The sequence below is a fragment of the Anser brachyrhynchus genome (assembly GCF_964034855.1).
Source record: "Anser brachyrhynchus genome assembly, chromosome: 10".
NCBI lineage: Eukaryota > Metazoa > Chordata > Aves > Anseriformes > Anatidae > Anser > Anser brachyrhynchus.
Window position 1 is genome coordinate 10,203,651 of NC_137705.1, and position 16,063 is coordinate 10,219,713.

Below are 16,063 nucleotides of genomic sequence, written 5' to 3' on the forward strand. Positions count from 1 at the left end.
TTTTTCTCCTCTTCCAACAGTTTACTTTTGTTTGTTCTGATTTCCTTTAACCACCTTAAATATCGCTAACAACTCCATGAGCTACTTTCTGCGGGGTGTGTGCGCGTGTCACAAATCCAAACCTTTGCATACAAGCTGGGACTGAATTGCTTGAATTTTGAAAACAGGTCCCTGCTTCTCCGGGAAGGATTTGTCCTGAGAGCCCCCTCCAGGCCGCCCCCCCAGGGCTGGGAGCTGGCAGCCCCCGGGTCTGTTCTTAGGGCAGCGCTGCGGAGCCCGTGCAGCTGGCTTTATTTTTTTCTTTACGAAAAGCTAAAGGTAGCTCTCCCGTTTTTTGAGATCAGCGTGTGAGTGGGCTGGGCATCCAGCTGTGGTGAAAGGAGAGCTGCTGGGGGGGAGAGGGCTGAGGGGCTCTGCTGACACGGCCGGATCACTGCCGACACCCCTACCTCCAGTGTCATCCGCTGCTATGCTAACAGATATTTCAGCTTGTGCCAGAAATCTGCCATTTCAACGAGATGCTAACCCCTGTCTTAGAAACCTGGAGCGGGTTACCATGCTACAGTGGAGTGTAAAAAATCTCTTTCATCCCTGCAGAAGAGTGGGTATGTAAGTGTAGAAAGGCACCTCTGCAGAGGGCACAGCCACCACAGCCTGGCCCCAGGCTCTCCAGATGGACGGGCTCGGGTATTTCCAGCTGGGTGCAGTGTTCTGGTACTTTGTTGCATGCTGTAGCTCGGCTTGTTGCAGCTAAATGTACTGCATGGAGCATGCTCTTCTGCTCTGATGCAAGCATTTCCCTTCTGCAAGCAAAGATACTGGAGCTGGAAGTACAGTGGCGTTTTATAATCATTTTACATTGCCTAAAGCAGTGTAGGACTGACTTTGTACTCTCCTTGGTGTACAAATGCTAGATGCCCTGAAGCATGAACCTAACTTTAGAATTCTTTTTCCCAAAATCTGAGAAGTAAAGTCAACCAGGTGCAAAGCAGCTTAGCCTGGCTGTATTGCCTAATTCCATGGGTGTTGACTAGATGCAGCGTCCGCTCACCGAAGCAGCACGGCAGTGAGTTGTCTGGGGGCCGGGGCTTGTTTCAAAGCTGCCTGAGCCCTGGCGATGAGCCCCGGTAGGCAGCAGAAGTCCAGGCACGTGATTTAACAGGGCAGGAATGCAGCCGTTTCGTGGAAAGATCAAAAAACAGCTTGGCAGGAGCTCCTATTACTCTTGGGGCTGAGCCATAAAATGGGCCCCAAGCTCAGAGGTGGCTGGCACCGACTGCACTGGAGGAATCTCCTGGATGCCTCCAGCCATGGAGCGGAATCTTTTGTCCAGTTCCTTGTCACCAGGGGCATCTGGTGCTTCATTCATGCAAGTTCCAGTGGTCGCTGTGTTGCTGCAAATTGTCATGTTGTCTGGGTGGTGGGTGATGGAATGAGAAATATTCTTGCTCTCAGCCCCAAACTATTTTTCTAGGACCTTGGGTCAATGTTGTGTGTAGTTCTGCCACCAACAAGGAAATGGTGCAGTCTTCTTGAGAAGGAAGGAGAAAGGAAGCCTTCTTGAGAGCCTTACACCTCGAGCTGGCGGCACTCCTGAGGACCAAGCCCATGCTTTTCAGCAGCCAGTAGGTGCTGGTTTCCTCAGCATCCTGCAGATGAGGCCATCCTTTGCACCTGCCACAGAGCAAAGAGAGATGGAGGGAACGGTGACCACCTTGTCTTGTGTCTGCCCTTCCTCCTTCTCAGTCAATTTCAGTGCACAGAGAAAAGCTTTGACGGGGACTGATCACTGTGCATTGGGGTTGGTTTTGCTGAGGCTTAATGGGCTCTCTTGGTCACTCAGCTGGGTTCTCAATGCTGTTGTGTTTTTTTTCCTGGCTTTTCCACGAGACTCCTCTCCTCATCTGGAAATCAGCTGAGACAGAAGCAATAAAGTGAACCGGTTTCATATCACTTATTTTAACATTTTAAGTGTGATGGGCAAGATCAGAAACCAGATGGATCTTTGACAGAGGCATCCAACTGTTCAGGAGTGCTTCCAGACTTCTTAGGCCCACCGTTATTGGGGTTCTCATGATTTCTTAGCTCTCCACCAGCCACTCTCAAAGGTTCTCTGGTGGGACATTTTCATAACACAGATTTTTGTCTGTCTCTCAGAGGGGAAGAGTCAGAAAATGCAAGGGGTCGTGGAAAGGTGGGGTGACTTTTCTGCTTAGAGTAAGCTTGTGTGTGGCTCTGCAGTAGTGTGTTTCCAACAGAGACATGGCAATCAAATCCTTCTTGCGATCACTTCCCCGAAGTGCTTTATGGCCTTTCTGAAGTCCGGGAAGATGCTCTGGGTTTTGCTCTAGTAAACTTCATGTTCAATGAGTCCTTGCTGCAGGATCACTGCAGGAGTGGGCAGAGTGACAGAGCTCACCGAATCTTTCCCTGCTGCTGCTGCAGGTGACCAGCTGAGGATCCCAGCACAAACCAGCCCACGTTAAATGGTTAACTGGCTGCAGCACAGGCAATTTCAGAAACCCCTTGTATTTCAGCTGTATCTATTTGGGTGTGACTGAGTGTTTTTTTAATTTTAAAACCTGGTTTGTATAGGAAACGAAAGAAAGACAGTAGATCAGTATGTTCTTCCGTGCTTTTCCCTTCAGTGTTTTTTTTCCCCTTCTGTTAGAAGCTATGCTTTTAGTGTAATTGAGATGGAAGGAGAGCAGTGAGAATTTCCCGTGCCTTCTTCCTGAGCAGCAAGCTTCATCCTTTATTTACAGGGTGGGAATGGCCACGAAAAATGACTTGTTAATAGGTCTTTGCCTCCTTCCGCCTGCTGATTTTCAGGGAATCAGCTCCCCTGTTCAGTGCTGTGCTTTCTCTGCGATAGCCCTAGATCTTCCCAACTTCCCAAATAGGCAGGGGGAGAAACAGAGAAACAATATCTGAAAGGGACAGAGAACTAATGTGAGGCACTAGAATAAGACAGGGGGTAATCTTTATCTATAAACCTTCTAGGAGGAAAGATTTTATCTTTCTTATTAAAGAATTTATCACAATAGTGCTATTTAATAAAACTCCTGCTCATCAGGCTGCTTACATCACCTGTCAGCTTTGCCTCAGTGGCAGCAAAATGAAAGATTACGAGAAAAGGAAGCTGGTGTGCACGTACCAAGACAGACGTCCTGGGGTCTGGAGCCGAATCGCAGTGATCTTAATTTCCTTGAGCCAAAACTGGACAGAGGGTTTGAAAAGTCACTGAGTTTGTCTGGGCCCTTCCTCTGCACTGAACTATTAAGTAGCCATGCCTGTGTTATCATCCATCCACCTTGCGTGTGAATGCATCCATGCAGGAAACAATCTGACAGCTCAAATTCTTTCACTAGACTTAAATGCTAAGGAGAGGCTTTCTGCATTTCTGCAATTTTCTTTTCTGCCTTATCTGCAGTTGTGGTGCCGCTGCTTCTTATCCTAACCCAGGTGACAGATTACTCCTTCCCTCTGCGCATCACTCTTCTCAAAGCTCCCTCCTCTCTTCTCCTTAGGGTAGACAACCCCTTCCTCCCTAACTCTCAGAGGCTGTGGTCTTCTACGTGTCTGACCACACCGCCCTGCTTCAGTCTGAAGGAACTCCAGCTGGACCACGTCTTTCTTGAACAGTGGTATCGAAGTCTGGGTACTGCATTCAAGCTGAGGCTTTTTATCAGGGCTGGGTGAAATGAAAAGAGGATTTTTACAGATCTTGTAGGCTATACCCATCTCTGCATACTACCTGGGTCCTTGTTTTTCTGGTATATGGCATGGCACTGTGGAATTTTGTTTTGTTTGTGATCCACAGTATCTGAAGAGTCCACCTGCAGAACTGTCACTTAGATGTTTTCCCCCATCCTCTGTTCATTTGGTTATTCCTGCCCGGGTCTGGTAACTTGCGTGCACCTCTGTTGAGTTGTATGTTTGTTTTCTCAAACATGTATGAATCATTCTGGTTTCAAATTTTGTTTTCCAGCCTACCTCCAGTCCCTCGTAGCTGGTGCCTGTCAGTAAACTTGCTAAGAGCAATCTCTCGGCAGTCGTCCAGGTCATTTTATGAATACCTGGAGCCTTACCAGAGTGGGAGTGCACCCCCACAGACCTTCACTTAATACATCCGTCCCTTCTGATTGTGCACAACTGATGAATTTTCTCAGTGTGTGGTTCCCCAATCAGTTTTGCATACACTTCATAATCATCTGTATCCTGCTTCCCAAACGTGCCTATAAAAATAGCACATGAAATGGTGTCAGAAGCATTTCTGAACTTGAGATGTAACAACTTGCCTTTTCTGTCTACCCAGAAACGTTGCTCTGCCACAGAAAGAAGTTGCGTGGGCTTCTTGTTGACTTATCTATGGTAGATCCGGGTTTGCAGTTAGTCCTCCCTGTTCTCTTTTAGCAGCTCACGCATAGATGGGCAGTTCTGGGAACTGAGGATAAGGGGATGGGTTTGTCATTCTCTTGCCCCCTACGCTGATATTACTTCACTTTTGTTTTGTTTGAGCTCAGCATTGCGTTTTGCTCTTCTGCCGTCTTGTGATGTCTTACCCATCCTCCTCGGGGGCTTAAGAATACCTGCTGATGGCTTTAGGACTTCGGTGGCCAGCTCTCTCAAGGTTTTTTTTTTTTTTTAAACTGTGTTAAATATAAATGAACTGATCTGTGCAGTGAAAATGGGTTCTTGCTCTTTTCTAGAGATGGGCCATTCCACCAAATTGCTTTTTGTGGAACACAGTAGACAAAATGATGTCCTAAAACTTCTCCTGGCCTGTAGAAATGAGTTATCTATTTTTTTCTTTCAGTTCCCTCCCTTCTGTGTATGGAGGTCACAGAGGTTTCACTCTTAAGAGATTGTGCTCATGCACAGCTCATTAGTGCACGCTTGTAGGCAGAAGGATGTTTTTAATGCAAAAGGCAGACAGATCTAATAAAAATGTCAGCCCTTAGTGTCAGCTGAGCAACTGCTCCTTGAGCTTTTCTCCCCAGCCCTGACTTGGAGTCCACGCTCACCTCCCTGCCCACCTGCTGAAGAAAATCTCATTGCAGCTGGAAGAGGTGCGCCCCGGCTTCGAGTGACCCATAGTAAGGGACCGACCCCATGTGCTGCGTTATGGCTGGCTTTGGGCTTTCTGTCCAGGTTCGTTACCCTTTATGATGTTTGTTACGCTTATTTAATCCACATATGCCAAGGATAACCGCAGTGCTGAAGTGTTCGTATGTGTCAGGGCATGGAGGATTTGATTTCTTTTGAAAATGGACTGTTAAAATTCCTATTTGCTAGTGGATGCCAATGTCTATGGCTTGTGATATGATTTCTTAAGTAGATGATGTGCGGTTTTACGTGGAGGATCAGAAGGCGGCACCGGGCAGGTTGGAGGGAAAGGTGCCCGTGTTTTATGTTTAACCGTGGGCACGTGTCGCAGACAAAAGGAACAAAGAAGTAATAACAGCCAGAAAGAGGTGCTGCTGCAGAACCGGAGGAGAGAAAGTAGAGCACAAATAAATATTTAGCGATGTTCATCAATTGACGATTGAATGCCAGCAGGCATAAGAACATTTAAGGCTCTTTTCAGCTGTCAGTTCGGATACCGCATAATTTTCAGCATGTGAGTAATCCCATCAGGGTGTGCATGGTCTTAAGCCTCGCTGGGACAGGAGCCCCGGGTCATTGTGCGGCTGTCTGCTCGCGGTGGCAGGGTGCTGGTTCGAGACAAGTGTGCTTACGTGGGAGTCGGGGAATTCTGCTGCTGTGACAGTCTGACTGCCAGCCTGCTTCTGAGGGGTTTTTAACAGTATTATTATTCTGTTCGTAACAAGAGAAATTACTAGCTGAGCTTGATGTTCTCAGCTGTCAAATTTATTAATCTGTGGATTTTCAAATCAGTCTGGTAACTTCAGAGACATGCAGAAGCACACAGGATGTTACATGATTTTCTCTCCTTCCATTCCCAACAATCGCCGTCTCCAATTTTTTATTTCAATGGAAGTAGTTTTTTTTCTTTGGCCATGTGTTTTTGTTCAAGGATCTGATAATTGCATGCTTGGAGATGATGGCTTTTCAAAAGTATCTTTTCCCAGCAATTTTCAACTGGAGATGGGGATAAAAATATCTCCCCATTTTTTTATCAGAAATGTTTTCAGTAATGTGCAATTATGAGCTCTGCCTTCATTCAATTCATCCTGGAAGAATTTGCTTCACAGGGAAATTCGTTTCCTAGCTGCTGGAGTTGCCAGCATCGTTTGGCAGCTGCAGGTTTTTGTGGGGAGGAGGGAAAGAAGGCCCAGAAATGAAAATTACTGTGAAGTAAATTGGTCCCAACACCTGGAAGCCATGAAAGGATGGAATATCATATTTTTTTGTTAAATCATTGTTAAACTGCTCCGCATAGCAGTCCCAAAATGGCCTTGTAAGTTGTTTAGCATAGCTGGGGTATGAAGAGATGATCCCACTTAGTCATACTTCGACTGATCTGCTTCTTACTGTGCAAGTCCAGGAAATCATGTCAGAGAGGTGGAAGGAGTTGTGGTTTTCTTCCCAGCTACTCTCCAGCTTCCAATCTCGGTATGTAATGATCGCTCTCTTGGTATAGCCTAACGAAGCTATAAGCTAAGAGCTGGCGATGCTGGGGAGAGCAAAGGTGGCGTGCAAAAAGAATCGGAATGCTTTTGTGCAGGGAGACAGGAACTGGTGCCATTAAGAGCGAGATCTGGCTCCTTGCTGCCCTGGCGTGTGGATGCAAATGGGATTTGGTGCGTCAGCCGGCCTCGTTGCACCCTCCTCCTTCCCAAAGGAGGGAGGTGGGTCCCCGATCCTGCGTCTGCTGCCGTTTTGGGGGTCACGTGCCGTGGCGTTCCCAGCTCCTGAGCGACCCAACTTGCTCAATTTCTCAAATAACTCTTCCCTCCCAGGTCCTGCTCCCTCCTCCGTGCCCTCTTGATGCTCTGCGAGCCGACGGCTCCAGCAGGCACCGTCCCCTGCCCTGCGGGACCTCTCGCCGTGGCGAGGTGTGATGGCACAGCTCCCGTCAGCTGCTCTTCCCAGCCCAATAAGTGAGCTAGGTCCTGGACCTGCTCCTCTGTCTTTGGGCAACCGTGTGCCTGAGCGTGCAAATGATGAAGGTGTGAGTCAAACCTCTGTCCGGTCCCCTCTGACACGCCGCCAGCCTCGGTGGAGCTGTCCCAGCACTAAATCTGCCCCGCCGCTGGGTCTCAGTGGAGGTCCCCTCCGTTCCCGCTGTCCCTGCAATGCCTGATCTGTTCGGGGTAACATCCGCAGTGGGTGGGTCAGCCCGAAATCTGAGGGACGTGGCCAGCTCCTGCCCTGGTGATTTATAGGGGATAATTTCTTTGTGGAATGCAGTGCTGTTTGGGTAGGATTAAACTCTTGGCAGAAGAAGAATGTACACATTTTGCTAGATTATTTTTTTTAATAATATAATGCATTTCCCGTATAACCTGCTGTGTAAACAGATCGTGTTCCTTCCTGCCATGAAACGCCGCGCTGTGCTGCTCGTGCTGCAGCCGTACCTCGGCCCTGCAGCCCAGGGGACAGGGGGGCTCGGGGCAGATTCCCTGCAGGTCCATCCTCTGCTGACTCCTCTGCAGCACGCATCGAAGCCAAGCACGGGGATGAAGCGTGTGTATGGGGGTAGGAGTGGACGAGGCGGTGGTCCTGGGGCAGAGCCACAGGGATATGCCTGAAATCCAGGGAAACTGGTGGGGAGTTGCTCAGGTACGCACAGATCTGGACCAAGGTCACCTGTAAACCTTAAAATCAAGGTGAAGGTAGAAGGGCTCTGAGCCAGAAGGCACATCTGGTTTTGCTCCAAACCCAGGTTTTGCCCCGTGGTCTGTTGCTTCCTTACCTGCCCTCGCTGTGCCGCCCGTGGCTCTTTTCCCTGGCGTTTCCCCACTCCTCGCTGCTGCCTCTGGGCGGAGGTGAACGTCACCCAGCTCCAGGCCCGGGTAGCTGCTGGTGAGGCTGGCAAAGAGACATAGGACGAGGGAGAGAAGCTTGTTTATTAATATTAACAACTTCAAAAAAAGAAATCAGAGCAGCCCCCCTTACTCCTTGCGCTTCAATGCCCCCGACCTCCCGTCCACCACAGCTTGGCAGGGGGACGAGCGCTCGCCCTGCAGAGGCTGGAGAACGGAGCTCTTTGCAGGCTGTGGCTTTCTCTGCCGTCTGAAAGTCCCTTTATCATTCAGCAGCCAGCTCGAGCAGTTCCATGAGCTATAATAGGCAATTAGCTCCTAGCAGATTTATGTGCCACTGCATTTTATAAGCAAACAATCGTGTGTGTTTAATCATTAAATGGATCTGCTGTGCCTGATGTTCACGGAGCCCATCTTTTGTCTCTCTGCGCACCCACTCAGCCTTCTCGCACCCGTTTTACACCAGTACAGACCCCCTGGCACTGATCCTTGTGCAGGGCATGGATACTGCACTGCTGGGCAGCTGCTTTTGGTTCCAGCAGGCGGTGGCAGGAGGTAAGCACTTGCCAATATCTGCTCCTGGAGACATCCAGGCCCCATCCGGAGGTCAGCACAGAGGGAAGGGGAGATGCCTGACCCTGTGCTGAGGGGCTGTGCTGGCACCAGTGATGGGTGGTGATTTTTGCAGCATCCCCAGGCTTCCCTGGGGTTTGGAAAGTAGTTGGGTTTGGTACTTGTAGTTAATTTTAGGAATACCTGAGCACACTGCTCTGCCACACGTCTATTACACACTCGACAGAACCTGCTGGTTTTAATTTTTATTAGCACAAGTGGCTTGTTGAATCAAAATTAAGTGCATATTTGGGAAGCATAATGTGAAGCATTACACTTAATGGGCTGTGCTCCTGACATGAGTCTTCTCTCTCCTCGATACTCTGCGGTTTTTAGCTACACCTACGTTTTCTCTGATCTCCTTGCCACTTCCTACCCTCCGTGAGCTGCACAACTCCCAGCTGTGCCTTTTCAGGTACGTCTTACTGACATCTTCTCAGATCTGTGCTCCTCCAGCCCCCTTGGTTGGGGCAATTTTGGATTTTAAACATCCAAAAAAACTCGAAGGGAAAAATTAATGCACAGGACTGTGCAGCTCAGATTCTGCAAAGAGCAGGATTTCAGCGTGAAAATCCGGAGGTTGTCCCTTTTTGCTCAGAAAGGTCCTCACGAGAGTGAGTGTCTCTTGTGAGCCTTTCAGAGGATGGCAGAGCCCAGCTTGCAGCAATATGTTCTGATTTCCACCAGGATTTTCCATGCCTTTTGGGAATTTCTGTGCTGGCAATAGTTGAGACTGTGTTCTCCCCCTGCTTTGTGTTACCCGTACGATGTGAAGCAACTGGAAAGCAGACAACCGGTTGGATGAAGGCAGCTACATAAAACAGCTGGAGTGCATTAATAACTCTGCTGGAGCGGGGTCTTGTCCATTTTTCATACTAAGCAGATGCTCGCTTTCATCGCGGTGGTGCTGTGCTGATCTCTGGACGTCCGCCTGTTTGGAGGATGGGATGTCAGCCAGGGCAAGCCAGGGGAAGCAAGAAGAGGGGCAAAAGCAAGAGCAGGGCTTGCTGGAAGCAAGATTTAATGGGTATTTCAGGTAAATTTTTTAACAGCTGGCTTGATGGGGTCAGACCACACCATTTTCAACATCAAATATCTTTGAGCTTTGAAACTTTCTTATTTCATCTTGTTGTCCTGCTAAATCTGATAGTCCCTGGCTCTTTGATTTCTCGCTTTCTCCTTCCCTCCTTTCATTTTAAGCAAGGCTCTTGCTTAAACTTCCTTTAGTCTTTTAACTATAAGCTTCTTCCATCTCTCGCACAGCTCCTGTGAAGCCTCCTGACACAGCTGAAGATAAAAGCAGCCCAGGCGTGTACATGGGCCATTGCATAATGGATGGTTTGTGTGTCAGGGTCTGAAATCTACATATGTTTAGATCAGTCACGAGGTGGGAACATCTGTATATATTCATATGTAATGGCTTTTGCCACATGAATGAATAATCCAACTCCCACGACTTGGTATTTACTTTTTTTGAAACATTGCTACTTAGCTAAACACTGAGGAGAGAATCACATTTACGGGACTTAAGTCTTAGTAAGGTTTAGCAGAGCTTCAGGGATAAGCTGGAAACGAGTCTAAACGGGATGCCGGAAATCTTTCCTTTAAAACAGTTAATGCTGCCTGCTGCTTCTGATTTCTTGACTCCCACCGGTTTTTAAACACTTTGCATCAGAATGCAGTGCAAATCCAGGATAAAGCACCTGATCTGCAGCCTACTGCATTGTGTGTCTTCTCTTAAGATGCAATCTTCCAGCAGTACTGGCTCTCTTTGGGGTCCTCTAAAAGAACCAGGGTTGTCCTGGTTCACCAGACTGCTCTGATTTTTCGCTGCTCCTTTTGAAGCCATAGCCTTGCTGAGACGGTGAGATCAGGGCAGTAGCAAATAAGGTCATGGGCAGCTTTGATACCTGCTTCTCATCGTTTATTTGACTCTTTCATGCTAGTGCTGATGGCATCCTTTGGGTTTCATATAAATCTGTTTTCTCAGTTCACCCCTAGACCCCTTGCTCAAGCTTTTATTAAGTGTTACCGCATCGAAGTGCCTCTCTTCTGTTGCCTAATTTGCTTGTTTTTTTTTTTTTTTTTAAACTGCTTTGGTTTTGCTTTGCTTTGTTTTCTTGTGATTTGCACGAGTTTTCTGCTCGCTGCTGTCCCTGAGATTGATTCAAACCACGCATGCGCTTGCATCAGTCTCCACCACCTCTTGACCTGGCACAGCAAGCCTCTAAGATCTGGCTCTTCATTTCCTCTTCTGGTCCTTCCCTTGCACAAGTGCAGGCTTGTAGCTTGGGGGCAGAGAGAGGATGGCAGCCTGGACAGGGGCAGGGTGACCCTCCTCGCAGCCAGCCTGCCGCGCTACCCTTGCACACCCCTTGTTAAATCTTGCTGGTGCAGGGGCTGCTGATGTCCAACTGAAGTTACTCCCAGAGATTAGCACAGAAGGAGCTTTTTCCCTAGTAGGAAGGGGTTTTCCCCAACTCATCATTATCTAAGAATCTCTTCAGAATCCAGTGGGTTTTCCTCTGCCCTGTCTACTGCCTGCTACAAGTAATTTTCTACTGGCCACATCCCTGCCAAAGTGGGAGAGGTTACCCAGCTGTAGCAAAGCCCAGAGGAAAATGCTCTTGTCTCAACTGACTAATTTACAAGCTCAGGGATATCCAGTGGCATCTTTTATTTCAAAGCTCACGCTGTCTCTTTCCTTCTCATCTGTGTATCTGTTGGGGAGGGGTATTCTGGTTTTCCCCTCTGAGCAGAGAAAGGTAGCACAGGGAACCAGGGCACATGCTGATTTTTGGCTCTGCTGGAGAAACACTGATGTATCCTCCTTCTTCAGGTGGGGATGGGATCTCAAGATCTGAGCTGGCCAGAATCACGGATAAAAGTTGTGGATGAAAATGACCTTTTACTGAACTGTGTTTTCTCTTTTCAGCTAGCCTCAGCCCAAATGGCCATCTTCTATTTTCTTTTTTTTAAGACCAGTTTTTTTTCAGTCCAAATGAGCCATTCACAGTCCGGTCTCAGCTCCTGCATTGTACAGGTCAAAGAGCTTAGCCCAATTACTGTGAATCATGCTCCAAATCCCTTGTCAGAGGGGTGCCAAATGATTTTTAGAAAGCTTCCCATCCGTCATAAGATGCTCAGTGACACAATGTCCAGCAGGTTAATTCTTTCCATGGGGTGGAAAGGGAGGACACACACCCACATTCCCGCATCTAGGCTGATTTTCTACAGCTTTCCTTCCCAATTTCTGGCTCTCCTATCTCTCCATTAAGGACTTAGGTGCTCTTACCCGATGCTTGGGCTCAGGGGTCAGATTGCCTTTCCCTCTTCTCTTCAGTGCAGCACTCCGTTGTGGTCCTGAAGCTCCCTCCCTCCCTTCCTGGGAGACTTTGGGGCATGCTTCTCTTGTGGAAATCAGGATGAGGCTTTTTGATGAGCCAGAAGCAGTTTCCTTCCACCAGGAAGTTAACCTCTTGATTTGACAGTTCTTTGATGAGACCTCGGAGGATGGAAGACAACAGGTACCGCTTTTAATGCAGAGATCACAGGGACCAAAACGGAGCTTGTAAAAGCAAAACAGGTCAAAGAATTTCTTATCGCCATCACTGCAGCAAGTTGATCTCCATTTCAAAAGGTGGAAGTCCTGACTCCCCCGTCCTGCTCTTCCCATGCTGTTGACTTGTGCCACGTATTCACAACAGGGCCATGACTCGAGGGTGCTTTGTGCTCAGCACTGCTGGTGGCACCTGGATCCTGCCTCCCCGTATCCTCCCTGCACCTCCCTGCGTGCACTCCCAGCGCTAGGTAAGCCAGGTCTGGACTGACCAGGTTTTAGGGTTGGTTGGTTTGGTTTTCTTCCTAAGGAAGAGGTCTTTGTTGCTCAGAAAACAAAACATTTTGCCTATGGACATTTATAAATTTTAACTATTGATGCATTCAAAAGAAAAGCTTACCTGCCTGCGTGTGCCTTTAGACAAACCTTTCCTGCTGCGAGGCAGCTTAGTGCCAAACGCTGTGCAGTGAAAGCAGCTGTGTGATGTTTTTCATTAAAACAAAGCCTGGTTTTGCTTTTTGACTAACTCCAGGGCTTTTAAACAAGCAGGCAGTAGTGGCCGCTAGGTTTAGATGGCGCCAATTATTTGGGTGCTATGGTCTAATAAACTGACAGTATTTAATTTCATCTGCTTGAAAAGCCACAATAGAGCTGTCTTTTTTATTTGATTTCACTCCACAGTCATTTAGTAGGGTATTTGTTGCTTGAAAGAAGGGAAGTCCCCAGGGTCTGGATTCAGCCGGCTGCGTTTCTTATCCATCTCCATATTCAAGAAAAAGTTTGGAAGCTTGCTTGGAGTTAATGGGGAGAATTGTATTCCCTTGCCAGCTAGGATTTACTGCTGCCTGCTGCCTAGATTAATAAACCCAGTTGTGTCTAGAGAGGCATTCTTCCTTGGGAACGGCTTCAGACTTTATTGGTCATTTCTCACCCTATTACAATTGCTCACTTGGATAACTTTCACAAAAGATCAGTCTGAAAATGTATCTTATTCCTCTTTAATTTTTTACTTTTGAAAGGTAGTTTCTTCAGATAACACAATCAGGAGATCAGCAATATTTCATCTTCCTAGCTTATTGTTGGGCTCTCCCCAGTACAGTCTATAGTGCTTAACAAAAGAAATTGCAAAATTGACTGGAAAATGTAACTTTAATAACATCATTTCAGGCAGTAGAACCATTGAGAAATAATAATCTCATTGAGTTGGTTTCTGCACTATTCTTGTCCCACTTGCACAAAATTATTGCGCATATTGTGTGCACGCACGCGTGGACGGGACCTGCAAGGGGGTGAGGAGGTGCGTAGTTTCCCCTGCCAGCACCTCGTTCATAAACATAAAGTGATGAAGCTGTCTATAAAATTGCCTGGGAGGGTGAGAGGGATTTGGGGGAGTCTCTCTCTCCCTTCCTCTATTTCAGTTCTTTTACATTAGAAATGCAAATCTTGCGGGAGAGTGCTTAAGAAAATGGAAGTGAAGAGAGCTCTCTGGGTGAAAAGGGACCTTTTTCGAAAGGGACCTTTTTCGTATGGACTTTTTTGAGGATGTTTTGGAAAAGATGGACGAAGGTGAAGATATTTTGGTTTTGTATGGGGAAAGCTGTTTGTGCTAAGGACCCAGCCTATGCGGTCCTTGAAGGAGCTGTTAGTGAACCTGACTTAATGCACGGAGCATATCCTCACCAGAATGGGGAAGGAGTTGTCCTTGATATTTTTAAATTAGAGAAAGAAAAGAAACCCCAGGCTACTTCAGAACAACAATATAATCTCCTCTGTGAGCAGAAGAATAAATGAACCCTAATTTTCAACAGTTCTCACCCAATATCCCTTATTCTTATCCTTACCACGTAAAAGCAGGTGGGTGGTGAGGCTGGTCTAGAGCTATTTACACAGCAGCTCTCTTTGCTTTGCTTTTTTGGGACTTTTCTACTCAAAACACTGTTGTAATGAAAGTTACAGGACTATAATCCTCTTTCAGGCTGCTCTCCCTCCCCACATGTTGAAGGATATTGGCCACTGGCTTCCAAAGGTGCAAGAGGACAGTAGATGGATGGAGGGACAGGCAGCCTGCAAAGTTAATTTTCATAGAATATCAAGAAAAAAAAAAGAAAGAAATAACAAGAAAAAGGACGTGTGTTTAACAAAAATTTTCTGGTCAGTTTTTCAAGTATTTTCCTCTTTCTTTCAGTATAGCTCGAGTGGAAATAACCAGCTGCTTCCAGGTCCTCTATTGCACCCTCCTTCAGATACGCTGATTCGATGAAGTTGCTCTGTGGCGGCTTCCAAAGCACTAACGGGTGGCAGACAATGCACTGTAGCAATGTCTCTGCCATATGAAAACAAGACTATAATGGCAGGTCGGCTGCAGGTTCTTAAATCACGTCTTTCTCATTTCTTCCCTTTTTATGCTTTTTTATGGAATGCTGTGTATTTAAAGAAAGCAGGAGGAATGCTTCATCTTGGCATTGCAAGCCGGGTCCAGCATTCGTTCTTATCAGATGGGGCTTGGATCAGCCCTTGGGAGGTATCTGATATCCCGTGAAAGTTGAGTTAAATCTTTCCAAAGCCTGGCTTCACTGCAGAGCCAGCTGAAATGGGCTTTGTGCACACACACACAAATTAGATCTCCTGATTGACTAAATGTTAAAATTCTGTTCTCACTTCTCTGTGAGACACAGGAGTCTCCTTCCATCAGCGTTAGGAGCATGTTGAGGGCTTGCAAGGGGGAAGAAGCACGCTCTGATATCTCCTGGAAGCCAACCTGCTTGGTAGCAGAGGCATGTTGTGGCCCGTAGCTTGGTCTCATAACGGCTACTGCTACGCAAATAATTATCTACATCATTTCTGCTTGAAAATGGTTGCTTGAAACAAATTGTTCCTTTAAAAGTAATTTTGGTTTCTTATTAAAAAGAAAAAAAACACAGAGGAACAAAGCACGGAGTTTCTGTTGAACAATAGGCTATTGTATCTTTTACAGATCCGTTTCCTGAGAATAAAGCAGCAGGTGGTTATGAAATTAGACGTGCCTTAGAAGGGCTGGTAGATAACTGAGTGCAGCCTTCAGAAGAAAAGAAGGGGAGACGCAGAGGGCGTGGGGAGATGGAATTCGTGCTGTGTGTATCAGGGAGGGGGAATTCAGACTTACAGCTTCCTCCTGGAATAACCTCAAAGTTTGGACAGGTTCTCCTGGCTCTGATGGCAGGAGCAAAGGCTGCACAACAGGAGGAGGAGATGCCGCAGCAGCCTCTGCTTGCGGGCATGCTCCCACCCCAGGGAAGGGAGCAAAGCGTCATTGCAGTGGGGCTGGCACAGGTACTGGTAGCCTTTTGGTGACACTCTTGGGACATTTTTATTTTTTTCCCCACCAGAAGTAGCTGGGAAAATGGGAGGAAGGTCAGTTGTCTTATTTGGGGCGAGGACTTTGTTCCAGCAAGCACGGGTATTGTATGTGGTGCGACCGTCCTCTTTGGCTGTGCTCTCATAATTTGTGGTAAGAAAAGTCAAAGAGGAAACGTTTCCCCAAGCCCTCATTTGTCTTCTGCATAACTCATGAATGCGTGCTGTAAGGGGCTTTATTGCCACCGAAGGGAAAATTACGAGGCAATTCTTAGGAACAGGCAGCCCCTGCCATTTGTGCCACAGGTGCGGTGGTACGTAGATTTATGAAATTAGGGAGGGGCTGCGCCCAATATAGCTCAGTCTATTTCAGTCTGAGCTCACCGATCAGGGGAGACTTCTTGGATGATCTGCCTGGTGCAGAGAAGGGAAGAAACGTTTCAAACCCCAGCCTGGGTCTGAGCAGCTCCCGGGGGAGAGCTGTGTTTCAGATGCTCTGTGGTGGAGGTGAAGATGAGAGCTGCAGTGGGCACTGGGTTTTTCAGCTGGTGTACTCCCAAATCCTGGAGAATAAAGGGGAAGAAAATAGTGTGTCTTTTAAAAGGCT

The 16,063-nt window shown here is 47.4% G+C and overlaps 1 protein-coding gene across 12 annotated transcripts in view; it reads left to right on the forward strand.

The window, feature by feature from the left end:
• The window catches only part of GRIP2 (glutamate receptor interacting protein 2), a 255,299-nt gene that overhangs the window by 175,549 nt on the left and 63,687 nt on the right, over positions 1-16,063 (forward strand). The gene's annotated exons all lie outside the window — the stretch shown is intronic.